At 32.3% G+C, this 16,962-nt stretch overlaps 1 protein-coding gene across 1 annotated transcript in view; it reads right to left on the bottom strand.

The window, feature by feature from the left end:
- LOC113399382 (uncharacterized protein C14orf119) overlaps positions 1–16,962 on the bottom strand; it is a 292,988-nt gene that overhangs the window by 177,468 nt on the left and 98,558 nt on the right. The gene's annotated exons all lie outside the window — the stretch shown is intronic.

Genomic DNA, 16,962 nt, shown 5'->3' on the forward strand with positions numbered 1-16,962 from the left:
TTTTGCTTATGATTTTATTTGTAAAAAGTTGATATACTGTTTTTTTGACAATTGTTGAATGTTAATTAGAGAAACAACGTTTTTTTTTTTTGTTGGGCTCTACTTTATTCGAAATTTAAATAAAAATACGAATGAAAGCAATCGTTTGTATTTTCACAGTACACGGTCGAGTTATATTCAGACTCAAATATATATATTTTTAATATAAATGATTGTCCATGATTATTGTTTTAATAAATTAATATTACTTATTGTAAAAACAATTAATGTTACATGTCTTATTTATTTATAGATATATTTTCTAGCGTTTTCGTAAAGTTAAATAATGCGAGATTAAGTTGTTAAAAGTATTTTTTTTTGTGTTAAATTCAAGACGGAGTTGAGGTATGAATCTCTTGGAAGGCATACAGCTACCATGAAAACTCGAGTTTCAATCGTATGAGACAGTTTCACGTTCAGAAACGGCTGTTCCTAGAAAACGTAGAGGGCGTTACTGCGCAAGCATCTCATGTTCTGTCAGTTGACAGTTTATGAGTTCGTTCGAAAAGTTTTTCACGACACATTTGATGATTTTTGATTTTGTTTAATTTTGTCTCAAGATTTTTAAAAAGGAGTTTGCCCAGTTGTTAGGACACGTACGTGAAACTTAATCGAAGAACGGGTTGCAGATTTAAACCCAAGCAAGCACTATTGAAATTTAATGTGCTTTATTTGTGTTTATATTTTATAGATCATATCTTGCTTGGCGGTGAAGGAAAACATCGTCATTAAACTTGCACGTTTCGGATGAATCTACCATATGTGTATCCACCATTCCTCATTGAAGTAACGTGGTGGAATACGCTTTGAACATATTCCTCAAAACGAAAGGTCTTTGACCAGCAATATATATATATTGTTTATAACATAATTTTTATATATAAGTATATAATATATAAGTTTTTGTAAAACGTGGAATATTTAAGAATTGTAGAGTTGATCGTTCATTGATCTCAAATACTTCGACAAAACATGTATTATTTGTTTGATATTGTAACAACTGGCAAATTTTGGAATAAATTAATTTTAATATGTATAAATAGTGTTAAGCCTGAGCAACCAGCACGGTGGGCTTAAATTTAACCACTACTATGACCCCAAGACTCCTCGTGGCCTGGCTCTAACCATGGACTTGTTTCGCGATCGGTACCACGCTACGCAAACCGATAACTGCAATATTGTACTCTATTCACACGGCTCACGGTGTCATTTACGTCGTTATCAAACCATACTGATAACAACGTGAACGCTTCGCATAGCAGAATCGAATGACGAACGAAAAACCTATACTTATGCATACCTATGCCGGAGCGTCCTAGTATAGAGAATAAAATGACGCGATGTCTCGAGAAATAGCCACCTCAATTTGCTCAAATAGATTAATAACAATTAACACCGAATTGGCACAACAAGACGAGAATATTCTGCATGACAAGCTAAGGTCGCAGTCTTGTTGATGAAAAAGAGGCGTTATTTCAAAATACCTATTTCGGAATTTCAGGACCGAAATCAACTTCATAACAATTAACGATACGACCCCCGCCTCTAAATTCCTCGCCCCGAGCGTGCCCGCTATACGTGGCGATACGACGCCTTCGCATAGATAGAATAGAGAGCGGTTTCGGAACGCACCCGTACATGAAGCGCCTGTGTGAGAAACTCGCTTCTGTGTGCGCGTGCATGTGAACACTCACACAGGCACGATGCCGGTGAGCGCTGTTCACCGCACTCTGTGAGCGCAAACAACCATCTATAAGGCCACGCTATAGCTGACAGAGGGACGCGCCGCGCCACAAGCTGGCATTAATTTATATATTTTCTTTGTTTTAAAACTACAATGACAGGATAAAAGGATAACGTTTGAAGAAAATAAATAAAATTTGTTTTGTTTTAGTATCAAAAATTTAAATAGTTTTATTAATGCAATAATAATACAAATATTGATAAATTTTATGTACGATAAATAAATATTACAATACAAAGAGAAAGTATATTGTACATATACGTGGCTAAATATTAATAGAAAAACATTCTTATCCAGACAATTTTGTTCGTATGAGAAACGTTTCATTACATTTCATGAAGACTTGATTCACTTTGCTCAGGGACTGATCATTTAAAAATTAGTATAAAATTAAACTATCTAAAACAAGTATACTATTAAATAGTAATGAGCAATGATAAACTAGAACATCATTGGTAATGAGTCTCATAATTCTAATGATATTTGCAATGTTATTGAAACATATGCAGGAACTATTATTATAAATAATAGTTTAATGAAATCATTATTTATTATTAAGAATAGTTACTAATAGCTTATTATTGATTTACAAGCAATTTAGGTTTTATTGTAATTAATATATTAATAATTACCAGACAATTTAATTTTTACCGTTTTGCTGAACTCAGAATGACTCACTACATGGAAAAAGTTGTTAATTCGTGTAATAGATATCAAATCTTTTAAAACAAAATACTTTGATTGTAGTTTATATCGTAAAGTTATTTTAATTAAATCTTTATATTAAAATTATAAAATGATTATTGTACATAACATAATAACGAAAATTCTTTGTGAGACCCTTTTTGATTTAGATTTTTAAGAAATAATCTTTTGTTTTTTTTTATAATTTTCTGTAAAAAGTTAAGTAAGCAGAAAAAATGATACAAATGGAAATTCGTCGTTATAATTTCAGATAAATGTTTTATAATCATTTTAATAATTGATAGATTTTTTTATTGATTTACGTATCTGTTAATTTAAGTTGGATTTTTTTCTGATTTTTCCTAAAATCTTCATATTCAAGTTAATACAGTTAATCTTATTTAGAGTAGGTGTATTTAATCGATTTTGACGTAATTTTAGTTATTATGATTTTTCTATAAACTTATAGCACAAGAACAACCCAATATAGTTTCAAGGAAAGCTTACCCTACACTTTATATTTTGCCCATGAAACTATTTTATTAACTCATTCTATTACCTAAAAAAATCTAAAATAAACTTCCCATACAAACTAAATACTAAAACTGTGTATCGGCTTGAGGCGCGGCGCGGCCGGTATATTTCCGACATAATACCGCTGCGTCGAGCGATTACTACTATATATTCTATATACATTTAATAGCTATACAGGCGCGCATAGAACTGGCCGTACTTATGTGAGCGCTACGTAGCGAGTCAGAGCGTCGCTGTAGCGCTCTAAAGCAGAACTTCGTCTAATCGAATACTATTTTTAAGCGCTTTAGCGCTTCGCTCTCTGGGAGCCCGGCTTATTATTATCGTAGATTGGCGTCGGCGCAACTACACGGCGTTAGAAGGACGTTCCGTTTTAAATATCAGGTTTTATTATTATGAAAAGCGGCGCAGCGGAGTGCGGACGACGCGGCGGACGGCGGTCGGCGGACGGCGGACGGTTGCGTGCGATAACATTTGACATTCGTAATTAGCGGAGCGCGGTCGGTGTCGTGGCGCAGCGAGGCCGGCTTCGCGGACATTCCGCTGGAGTCCGCGGGGCCGGGGCCGGACAAAGAGGTCGCGTTGCGTCAGCGAGCGGGCCTCGCGGCGCGGCAGGCGGACGGACCGCTGCGGCACAGTTTGACAATCGCTCGATGCTCCGCCGTCGCTGCCGTCGCGACGCTGCCGTCACGCGCCCGCATTTCATATACATCGAAATAAAATTACTGATGTCAGCCTTGAATGCTTATGCGATTATTTTTTACTTCGAATATCTAATAAACTAATATTAGTATATATACATTATACAGGGTTATTGGTAATTCGACGTATTCCCGTTAGGAGGTGATAGGGGTGACTATTTGCGATAATTTTAACCCCCATATGCATAATACAAATGTGAACCATTTTTGAGTTATCACGTTTTTGAGATTTTTTCAAAATAAGTCATAATTGCAACTTCTAAAATTTATTAAAAAAAAGTATCTATTAAAATCTATATATTTTTTCTGATTTATAAAAACGATTAAACACTGGATATTTGTCAATATTTAAACAATAATTATCGGTCCAAATTTAAAAATGCGAGACGGAAAACGATATTATTTCAAAATTTTTTTTTTTTTTTCCCTCAAATATGTCTGAAAAACAAAAAAAAACATGTTTCATAATGATTTTTTTGTGATTTTTATTGTGGTAGTTAATAATACCATCTCGATCAAATTTGAATTCATCGGTCCTGAGGATTTTTTTCAAAAAGATGCGTCTTCTAAATCTTCATTAAGCATGAATCTACAGAAAGCAACTCTTCTTTCAGCATCCTCTTCGTAAATCATTTATCATTTTAATCCTGCACGTTGCACAGGATTAAAATGATAATACAAAATATCTTAATTGTAACTTAGCTACTGAACTGTTTATGTATCTAAATTTTATTTTAAGTTTGTATTAAGTAAGTTAAGCAAATAAGTCAGTTTTTTACATTGGTTATTATATTAAATCAATTTTGTGGGAATTTTAAAGAGCGACCTTTAGTACTAATTCGGTCATGTTCGAATACGAATTTCCACCAGCGTCCTTTCTGATCATTTTATTTCGGTTGCTTTGAAATAAATTCCTAGTTTTTATACATTTTCGGAAAGCTAAGTAAACGATTATGTTTTTAAAATAATCTGCAGAACAAGTTTCATAATATTTTTTTGTTTTTCAGGCATATTTGAGGGAAAAATATAAAAAAAATATTGAAATAATATCGTTTTCCGTCTCGCATTTTTAAATTTGGACCGATAATTATTGTTTAAATATTGAAAAATATCCAGTGTTTAATCGTTTTTATAAATAAGAAGAAAAAAATAAATTTTAATTGACACTTTTTTTTTAATAAATTTTTGAAGTTGCAATTTTGACTTATTTTGAAAAAATCTAAAAAACGTGATAACTCAAAAATGGTTCACATTTGCATAATGCATATGGGGGTTAAAATTATCGCAAATAGTCACCCCTATGACCTCCTAACGGGAATACGTCGAATTACCAATAACCCTGTATATATACTATACTTATAAAGTTAGAGCCTTCTGAGAATTTTGTATAACTTGACAGGACTTACAATAAAAGAAGCGTTACATTTCTTCATAGTTACCCACCTATGTTTATATTTCATATGGACACAATATTAGTTTCATATTTTCGACTGAAGGTGCTCTTTATTTTTAGGTAAAGAGTACTTTTACGCCTCTACATATTAATAATAAAGTATTTTTGGATAAATTACGAAGGGTTTTTTATGACTTGTACTTATATTCGACAGTCATAGTATGATAACAGAAACCTACATCGAATTTCACGTATTTAGCAAATTCTGCTTACAAAACCTAAAATAACATACTCTCATTATGAGTCCAAAATTTAGACAAATATAATGAGAGGCATGCAAAAAGCTGCTTTATCCCCTTAACGCTACGGTCCATGCAAAAGGAACATTGAGTTTTATACGTCAGACAAAGTCAAAGAGCAGAGATAGATATTAAAACAAGTGAGGAAAATATCGGCGCTGCGCGACGAGCGATACCGAGTAACGTGGAGTGTAAGGCCGCCGTAAAGGAACAATTGAGAAATACGATTACAGGAAAATAGACCGTGATACATTGCACCAAGGACGAGATTAGCGTGCTCCTATATCACAATTTGATACGAGTGCTCGACGTTGACATAAGTCGCGAAATCATAATGAGCTCGGAAAAGAGAGTCATTAGAAGTGTCATCAGAAATGTTTAGTACGAATATTATTAAACTTAATAGAGACTGTTAAACAAAACTATATTTGATACCTTTTTCCTACGTTGTAAATTGGTTGTATATAATGAGGAACGTTTTAAATTTAGATCGTCTTCGAGCTACAAACATAAGATTAAATTAAAGTAGAACGGAATACGAACGATACTTCGTGGTTTAAAACTTCTAATTCGGTTAAGCCACGTATGCCACTTGCAGAGTACACTAATCTGCGTCAATGAGAATAAGACGAGTACACACCGTCCTCTACGGATCACCTGCGAGGAACGGACAAGGTGTAGTCAACTCATTACGAACATAATCCTTTACCTTTTATATATATATCTGAAATTTTCCATTTCGGAAAATCGTTAAAACCTATAAATAGTACATTTTATATTAACCTGCATTTTTAACAAAGGAGTGTATTGTTCCTTTGTTTCAATTTTCCAGTGATCGCTGGGAATAATAAATTGCCCGCGACTCCATTCGCCGGAAAAAAAGGTTTTTAATATTGCTCATCCCATGTCGAACTCGTTACTGTCAGTTAATTTGTATTGGACAAGGAATTCGCCGCGGTTCTGTTTAATAATAATAATCATATTATTTAGCGAGTAGTCATCTTTCAGGTGCAGTTGGATGTTAATACAAAGAGATCTCTCGACTGTACTCAGCCAGGTTACCGCCTAGTTATACGTCGCATGGTCAACTCATAATCTCTTAAACGTTCTTATACATATAATGTTTATTTTTTACATATAACCAATTATCAAGTATGAGAAATGATTGTAATTTTATTTATGTAATTATTATTAAATAATCAAGCTTAGCTACCCGGCTTAGTTGGAGTCGAGTAGAGTAGTAGTAGAGATGCATAGAGTCACTTATTGGAAAAACATCTATATAAATTCGCTTCTTTCCACACAATTCTTGAAATACCGAATATATATTTTAAATCTTGTTGCTTTTTTAATAATCTGAAGCGCTGATTACTTCTCGAGGCAAATATTTCTATATATATAAAAAACTCATGTAATATATTTTATTACATCTGAACATTGTTAGCAACTAGCTATTTCGCGCGGTTTCATCCGCGTTAAATGGTACTGCTCGGCCTGGTGGGTTAAGCGTGATATAATAAAATGAATAGCCTTTCTTAATAAACAGGCTATTTTACGCAATATGCATTTTTTTTTAAATAATACTGGTACATCCTAATATCACCGCGTTCAAATAAATAAATACTTTAGATTCATATTTATAATATATAATATAAAAGTCTTATATCGATCGGATATTTACTCAATCTTGAACAATTATAATTTACAAATAATTTACTGCTTTATAAATGTAGATTGGAATATATGAAGACAAGAAGAAATATTTTTGAATTAATTCTTAATTAGAATACATGCAAGTAAATGAGTCATCTTGGAGTGGTCACCATCGACCATGATATATGTAAATATTGGCACTATAGGAAATTATTAATAAGTCCCCTAACCGTGCATTAACGGTTACTCCAGCTATGAAACTAAGATATGTGCCATGTAATTCCTCTGACTCACCCTTTAAACGAAAATAAAGTGTTCCAAAATATTGCTGGTTGACGGTAGAATATAAATGAGTGGATGATACCCACCCAGCTGTGGCACAAAGCCTTACCAATACTTATATAAAAAAATTCACATACCATAACGATTGTGCTTTATTCAACTTTATCTGGTATATTTATATATACATATTTAATTATTCTGTACGTATGTATGTCACTGAACTAAATCCTCATAATTTTGATGAATGTTTGAGTGGTTGATTAAAAATATATATATATATATATATATATATATTGTCATTCGTAAGAAGGCGAGACATAAAACGATTTAAAAAAAGGAAAAAAAAATTGTATAAAATGTCCCTTTAAAGGTTGGGATTTTTTATCGTTGAAACGTCTTAGTCTAATTTAACTTTAATATTTAGTTTATCTTATATTAAATAAGTACCTACCTATGTAAACTGCTAGAGAAATAAAACGAAATAAATGAAAAGCTCTACTAAGAGCGAATGTTGGGTTTTTCTTTGACTATTTACTATGCGACTTGTTTTAAAAAAATACGTATAAAATGCTTACAGCATTAAGCGAATATAAATAATAAAAAACTAAAATTACAAAACAACTTATGACTTTAAGACGTTATTACGATATTGAAAAATAAAACCTTAGGCTTTATATTGAAATATAATGATTAATATTATTAAAGTTTAAATTTTTAATTACCCTCAAAATTATCTTCTTTTTAAGTATGTAATGAAATAATATATATAACGTATATGATCATTTCGTATTCCAAAATATGTTAAACTAAACTGAATAAAAAGTATTGATCATTGTCCATTGCGTTTTGACATAATATTTCATTTATAATTTCCGAACGCATTCATCAATGTATATCAAACTGATGTTGTCATGTTGACAATGACTCAACTGTGACGTTATGGGGGACTGTATTTACCTATCTTTAAGATACGGAGTTGTGTGATTTTATCCGCCTAGGGAATCCCAATTAATCAGGATCCTGTAGAATCATGCATTTGAATTTTTCCTCAACTTAAAATATATTTTATTACAATCTTGTTGATAGAGTAGGGATAGGATTTAAGTCATAAATAGCATAAGAGCTTTTTAATGTCCCACTGATGGGTTAAGGCTTCCTCCCATTTCAGAAGGTTTGGAGCTAATTCCAACATGCTGCTCCAATGAAGTTTGTGGATACATATGTAGCAGATTTTTTTTGTAATAAGGCACATGCAGTTTTTCTCACGATGTTTTCCTTCCCCGCTGAGTATGATACAAATTATAAAAAACTAATCACATGAAAATTCAGTGGTGTTTTCCTGGGTTTGAACCCCCAATCATCGGTTTAGATGCACGCGTTCTGAGTACTGGGTAATCTCGACTCCAAGTTATCATATATTCTTAATTATAAATATATTATAATAACAATTAAAAAATAATTATAATAATGACTTTATCCAATTCTTCTATTTGTTCTTATTTGTCTACATTGAAAGAGCGACAAATTATATAGAAATAAGGTTTCTAATACTTTACCACAAATATCGTTAAAAAATAACCGGTAATATTACATAGAGAGTTGTGCTATTTGTAAGGAGTACGCTTAAAAATATTGTTTTATACAAAATGTAGGTTTCTCTTCTATGTGGTCACGGACATGAAAAAAATATTCAATAGATAGCAAGAAGGTCGCTAACTACATGGTAAGCGCCGGTGTAACCTAACCTTAGTAATAACATTAAGTATTAGGCATAGGTTACATTGTCAACGCTATAGACGTGATCTAAGCTGCTGTATTGTAATTACTGGCGCTTTGTCTTCCTACCAGTAAAAGCTTACACAAATATTATTTATTGAGGTATAATATTAAGTTAATGGTTTTTATGAGCTAATACGTCATGTCAGTATTTTGTTTGATTTGAAAACGATAATATTTTCTGACCAATATCGGCCACAGTGCTCATTGTCTCGAAAGACTAGCCAGATGGCTGGCACAAGTGTATACGCAAACACAAATTCAGTCTATTTCTTCACTCATAATCCGATGGGATGGCAAGTCCAACACGACTAGGGGATGTTATATAGAATTTCTCAGAAACACAATAGCATTCTCATTAGAATGGGCCATTGCCCACCTAGGGTTTGAACCCAAAATTTTGGTAACTATGGCTTTACAACCTACTCATTAGGCCTATGAGATATTTGAAAGTGATAGCACAAGAAAAGTTAGGCAAATGGTATTCACTTCTATCACAGGTTCTGGCTACGACGGTACTAATATTGCTGTTCATTGCCAATGCGTTGTCGACCGTGGGATCTAAGTGGCTATGTCTCTTGTGGATGTAATTACATTGACTCATTCAGTCTTCAAACCGGTACACAACGCAGTGCGTTATTTCTTCGCGATTGAATTTGTTGGTAGGTGGTATTGAGTAGACATCTCTTCAAGGTCTTGTAACAAATTAAAAAAATGACGACAACCGAGTAGGCATATCTGTATGTATATTTATAAACATTATACGACGTATTTTACATTAATAAAAAAAATAGTTTATTCTATTTTTATTAAATTTAAGTTAAAGCTTGGTTTTATTTTTAATTTAATCGATTAATATTTTATAATGATCATGTTGCATAGGGCGCAATTACAAATAACTAATAATAGTATATAGTATACCTTTATTATTAATAAAACGTCTTCCTTATTTTTATAAGAATTTAACAGCAGCGATTTTTCATATAATATAATAACCGTGTTTGTTTGTAAAATAATAACAATAGCGCGCAGAACACGACCAACGAGACCAGTCTGTCTGTCTGTCTTATATATTTATAGCAATATTTTTTTATTTAATATGAATTTGGATGTTAATGAGCCACCGACCATAGACATTGCCACTGGAAGAAATTTTATCAATTCCTTACATCGCCAAGACGCTACCAATCCTTAGAAATAACATGGTCCCTTGTGCCTGTAGTTATACTGGCTCACTTACCCTTCAAACCGGAACATAACATGGTAACATAACATATCAGTATGGACTAAGTATGGCTTGTTGACTGAATTTCTGATGGGCTGAATTTCTGACCCAGGCGGGCTTGCACAAAGCTCTACCACTACATCACTATGAAATGGACTAATCCATAGTAGCTATCCAAGCACAAAATATTTTGTGGTACAGCAAATTTTCAAAAATTGTGTAATATAAGATTTCATTAGTATTTTTTTTACTTTGACGGTTAAGATTTATAGTGATTATTGTAGTTTTTAACGAAATCAATGGTAATATAAAGTGTAATCGCGCATTTAACATGTTCAAAGTTAGTTAAATTACGTTATGAGATTTTTATTTTATTTTTTCACTGTTATATATTTTTTAATTTAAGTATGGAACGTGTGGCAAAAACTTTACGTCGTTGGAAAAAAATAAAACCGCCTTTTACTTAATAAATTTGTAATTATTACATTTATTCATCCAAATGTTAAGTCACATATATATAAAATTATGTAACTTAACATTATTAGTTTTTGTCATGTTTTATTATTGAAGCATTGTTATCAGTAACGACGGCATTTTTCTATCTAGAGTAGCCAAATACGCAGGATATATATGTGCAGGATATATAGTTCACTAGTCTGTGCGCAAGCACAGGGGCATCTTTTATCCTTCAATCAATATGACTGAAGATATTTCATAGGGACAGTTGATGTAAAATTCCGAACTACTCCTGAAAATTTCTCGGCAATAAAATCCAATAACTTTTTGTTGTTTAGATTCGAGATTTAACTCGTACCTCGAGATCTACAGTCTTCTAAGCTAGCCACTAAACGATACGGCAATTTAATTGGCTTTATAATTAAATAGCATGAGTTTTTGTATTAAACTATATTTTAGAAATAAAGAAATATTCTAATGAAAATTGCAGGAACATATTAAACGTTCTTTGTATCAAAAAACATTCTCGTAAATTTCATTAATTCAGAAGCAGTGTTCGTAGTTTGCACTTTTGTTTACTTCTGTATAGAAGAAGCACTCAAAGAGAATCACTAGCTACCGTTTAGCGGGAATTTCATGTGACTACTAATTTAAATTCTTTTACTTGCATAATTTAGATGTATTCAAATTAAGTCTTCGATTAAAAATTATGGCCAATTGCGTTTAACTAATATGATTCAAATGAGATATACCTTAGGTTATTTTAATATAAAATAAAACCTTTTGGTATATCACGTTTAAAAATAAAAACATTTTACTGCATTTCAATTGTTTTTTTCGAGGGATCGTTCCATCTCCACGCATCGCCTATTAGTGAAATAAAATATTGTGAAATTCTGGGATTTCAAACTGTTCCAATTTTTATATTTAAATCTATAATAAAAGATTCGATTTGTTTTAAAAATTAAATTATATTTTTAATTAAAATACCTATGTGCTGTACTTGATTGTTGTGATCTCTTTTTTATTTATTGATGGGTATCTAATTTTAAAGATAAAAATATACTGTTAATTAGTTTGTTTTAAAAAAATATTCAATATATTGTATCCGAATTTTACATTTAATTAAAAATATTCGTTATTAGTTAACGTTTACGTGAAACGATGTTAGTTTGCCAACGAGACGTATACGTAGGTATTTACTTGACTTCAAAATTGTCTTTATTTTAAATCATCATAAATGTACCTAATTTATATAAAGATTAAAAGCTGCGACATTAATAATAGCCTCTCGGGTTCCAACTGAAATGTTGCTCCGACAGCACTGTTTTTAAATCACAGCCGAATCTCTGATCATTCATTAACGAGAGTGGCTTATTGTAGCAGGACAAACAGCATCTGAAATGTAGTGCTATCGATACAAATTTCTACCATATAACATAAACATATAACATTAATGATGATTCAATTTATTTTCAAAGTATATAACCATTATTTGCTGGATTCAGTTTAAAGTTTTCTAATCAGTTATAATAATTTGAATATTACCTATGGACTTTGTGCAAGCAGCTTGGGTTAGCTGTCCAATTATTCAAACCCCAAATTTAAGGCTTGAAGTACGAGTGACCCAATGTAATTACAGCTTGCTTGTTTGTTAATATCTAAGGCGACCATTTCTACAAGGGGTCATCCAGAGCTCATCTGTTTTCCTAAAGTGAATAAAAAATCCATAATACGATCTTGTTTTAATCAAGAATTTCTATCATGTCAAAATATAGTTAAGTCTAATAATAGCCATTAGAATTCCATGTCACCAGTAGCGTGCAAAAAACATATAAGCAGTACATACTCTGTGATAGAGTAAAACCGTACTTTTATATTAATTTTATAAAAAGGGAATTTTAATTAGATTTTATGTCGTATTTGAGGGTGAGTAAAAGTCAGGAAATATTTCACTTCTGAGATAAGGCCACTCCTATTGAGGAAAAGGATTGAAGCTCATTCCACCGTACTGCTTCAATGCGGGTTGGTAGATACAATGTGGCAGATCTTCACATGCAGGTACTTCTGGCAGACTTCGAGATGATTTCTGTTACCATATAGCACGATATGACAAAACGCACGAGATAAATCAAACAAAATTGAGAATTATCATTCACAAGTTTCTACCCTTTGAGCTATCGTGGCTAAATTATTTTAGTTAGTCGGCTATATTATTAATCTGATTTGCAGAGATTATTTATTAGATATTTTTTTGAGATTATTAAAAAATTGCCTTGTTCTATAAGCTCTACTTGGTGTGTGATGAAATCTCTAAGCTGGTTTCGCATTACATATTATAAAATACCTATTAAAACTTTTTACCAATTATTTTAAAGATAAAATTAATGTCCTAAAAAAGTATAAATTCTATATACCTTAATTTGTTTTTTATTAGACGTAAAGTATATTATAGAGTTAGGACCTTTTCATTATAGAGGCATTATAACTCTTGTTCTAAGCAGAACTAGGTTTCTAGGGAAAATGTTCGAATGACGAACATTTGCGTCATCTATCCACTTTATAAAAGTAAACACGCACGTGGCGAGAATATTCCTCGATTTTAGTCTTTATCGTCGTTCAAATAAGGACTACATTGTTCAGATGAATTTAAGTTTCCTAATAGGACTTCACTGTAAAAAATATCGTATGGAGTGACTTAAACTAAATACAATTTTTTGTTACATTTTGGTTTAAAAAACATATATTTAAAGACATGCAAAATGACATATAATGGTTTTTTTTTACTAATTACAAGTTGTATAAATTTTTGAATGGATTTGAAAATGGAATGATTAAAAACCAAATTGTAATTATTTGAATTTCGAACATTTATAACTTCGCTGAATGCTGCCATGTTGTAGCGTGATCGTCAACGGACTGATTTTTATTAACTACTACGTAATTCTACGAAACGGTGTATTTATATAACGCGCGCGAAGGTTATAATTGTTTGCGACTGAAGTTCTGTGATAAGGCCCGAGTCAGAAATATTCCTTTGCATAAAACAATCGTATATATAACTTAAAAACTCGGTCTGTTTCTGGATTTTGGAAATTTTTCATACCTTCAGTATTGTTACTTCTGTTTGTTTAGCTGCTTTGTTTAAGGGCTATTTATATGGCTGCGGATTATAAGGCCTCAGGCTGGAATCCCGGATCTAGATGCTAACAATTTTTGGGTTAATCTGAAATTATTTCTCAGGGGCGATTTTGAATTAAGTACTAGACGGTGTTACAATGGCGTACCTCGGAAAGAACGTAATGCCGTGAACTCTGAAACGCCTTTCTCTCCGGTCTTGTCGTATAACCGTTCCATCAGGCTATGAGAGTCAAGGAATAGAGAGTGCATCTGTGTTTGTGTCAAACACGAGTGAACTGTAACATTTCCTGTGTAATTTTTTTTTTTCGCAGCGGCCGAAATCGTTCACGTTGCAATAAATGTAAGTGTAACGAATGCAAAACAAAGATCATTTTCTAATACATTTGTATTTAAGATGTGATCATTAGAAATAATGCAGGATTATCGACAAATTAAAATTTAAATGATCAATACTTCACACGTGACTGCTATGATTTTGTATAAAAAATATATTTTAGAGTGATTTATGTTTTTGTACGGCACCTTTTTAAAAGAATTTTATTCGATAAACAATTTACACGAACATGCGCTTCGAGACATATATATGTCGTATAGATGATATTTTGTTAATAGTCCTTTTCAAACCAACGATGTAAAAGTTGGACACGTTTTTCATTGAGATGATCAACTAATATATGTATGCTGACAATGTTTCATAAATTATTACACAAATAGTCAGCTGAGCATAAGGCTCCATCATGGACGCAAGCTAATCAACCTCAATGAATGTTGATGGCACGGGACGGAGCTCTAGTGTTGATTTTAATGAATATTTTCTTTATCAAATGGCTGCAAGACTTTACGAGTTTAATGAAGTTTTATCTATTGATACTAATGCTATATAAAAAAAATGTATGTATCACCATTTTAATAAAATAATTAGTCTTCTCCTGTGTATTATGAATAACTTTTGTTCAAAAATAATAGAGCGATCTAGAATAAGGCTCTCGCCGTTTTACTATTGCAGCAAACTTGACATTTTCCTATGCAGACGAGAGAATGACGAAGACCCACGCTTTTACTGCCAAAATCTACATGAAACTGAAAAGACTTTTTTTTAATAAATTATAAAATTGTATCGAAATAAATATTAAACCTTATTCTTTACACGATTGTTTTATTATAGAAATATTTTAAATTAATAATCATTAGTATTATAATTATTTAATTGAAGTCGAACTAAGATTTCTTACTTTTGAAATATGCATGGGACTGTGAATGACTATTCACAGCATGAGGCCTTTAGTAATATAGTTTTCTTTTCATTATTTAACATAGATAGCCCTTATAAAGAATATGTATCTTATTAATTGTTACAAATACAATATAATATAAATGAATAACAATAAAAACAGAAAAGTTGCGTTTGGAAAATAACTACCAACGTACATGGCCTGCTTTCTCACATAGTTGTGTAAAGCGACACCAAGTGAGGAGTCAGCTTTTCGTTCGAAATGATACACTAGGCGACATGGTGTGACGAATGCGAAAAATAATTCAAATAATTATAGCCGTTAACACAAAACGTATAAGTACTATAATTGTGTAACAATATTTTATCAATGTTTTAAGCGTGTTGTATTGTCACTGTAGTGCAGATCGCGCAAAATGCGGCACCGTGGCTCATGTGCACATTGCAACGTGTAATGTGCTTGCGCACCTTGCGCATAAAAATATACCGAGTATTTAGCGATGACGGCCAGTTTGCTGCTCGTTGGATCGTTTTTTCGAATATAAGTATAATTATTCCGATATAGCAGTAAATGATAGCCTTGCAAAAATAGTGACATCTTGTGTTCGTAGAGAATTTATGTCTTATTTATGTATAAGAAGGTGTTCTTAAAAACAACTAATTAATACTTAATAGAAGGTGGGCAAGCTTTGCATATAAGTAATATGATGTAACTTTGCGTCTTAAATACTAAAATATTTTATCTATATTGTATATGTATAATAAATACTTTTTTAAAAGATATATTTTTATTAAGTATTTTATAATTTAAAGTAATGAGTACGTGGGTTCCGCATCGCTATAAAATATTATAAATTTTCGAAAAGTTATTAATGTCACTAGATATTTGTGTAATATACGAATAACAAACGATTTAATCGATACGCAAATACGTGTATTCTAACGAATAAAAATTACATAAAATCCTGCGATGACCGACTGGTCTATGCAACATTAATGCGTACATTTCGGGCTGTAAGCCTTTATTAGTAAATAGGCATTACACATACGTATCGAGTTTATTCAGTCAAATGAATTTTTGACCAATATGTGCGTTGTTTATAGGTTTAGGTATATATTTGAAGCACAAGTTAAATACATAACACAAGTGCAATGCAAGGCTTAATAATAAAAACGTATCGCCTTATTTACTTAACATTCGCTTATAATTATCAAAGCGCTTTGTCATGGCGATAAGCAATACCAATTCACGATCGCGAACGAAAGTGTATTGTAAGTATAAATGCATTGCAAAACGTTTTATTTTCAGAACATTAGTTTTTAATATTCCCATTGTGCGCTAATAGGATAGATAGTTCGAAATTACCGCCGAACGAATTTTCCTCTTTGTTATATTATTGGGCAACAGTATCGATCTACGTGCGGCACATTGCTGCGGCGCGAGTCGGCTCGATCGACGCCACGTGAACATCACAGGCCATGGAACGCGACTGTTCGACTACCATGACATGAGGTGTTTTGCTAAACTGACCAAAACACGGTAAGGGCGTCGTCGCGATTCATGCAAGTGGCGCACTCTCGTGAGAGATGACGGAACAGATAAATCTAAGGACTATGCAAATAATCGATTGCATTTCCCAAGGCATGTACATTGCTGCATTGACATGTGGCTCGAATTTGCTATATTGAATGCGTGCGGCAATGTATTGAAAACAACTGAGAGTAATGGTCGGTCTGAGGAAGTGAAATGAGTTCGAATCGCAGGGCCATAGAGCTAGTGCGGCCTCGCGGTCCTCTTTGCCGC

This window comes from Vanessa tameamea, chromosome 19, assembly GCF_037043105.1.
Source record: "Vanessa tameamea isolate UH-Manoa-2023 chromosome 19, ilVanTame1 primary haplotype, whole genome shotgun sequence".
Lineage (NCBI taxonomy): Eukaryota > Metazoa > Arthropoda > Insecta > Lepidoptera > Nymphalidae > Vanessa > Vanessa tameamea.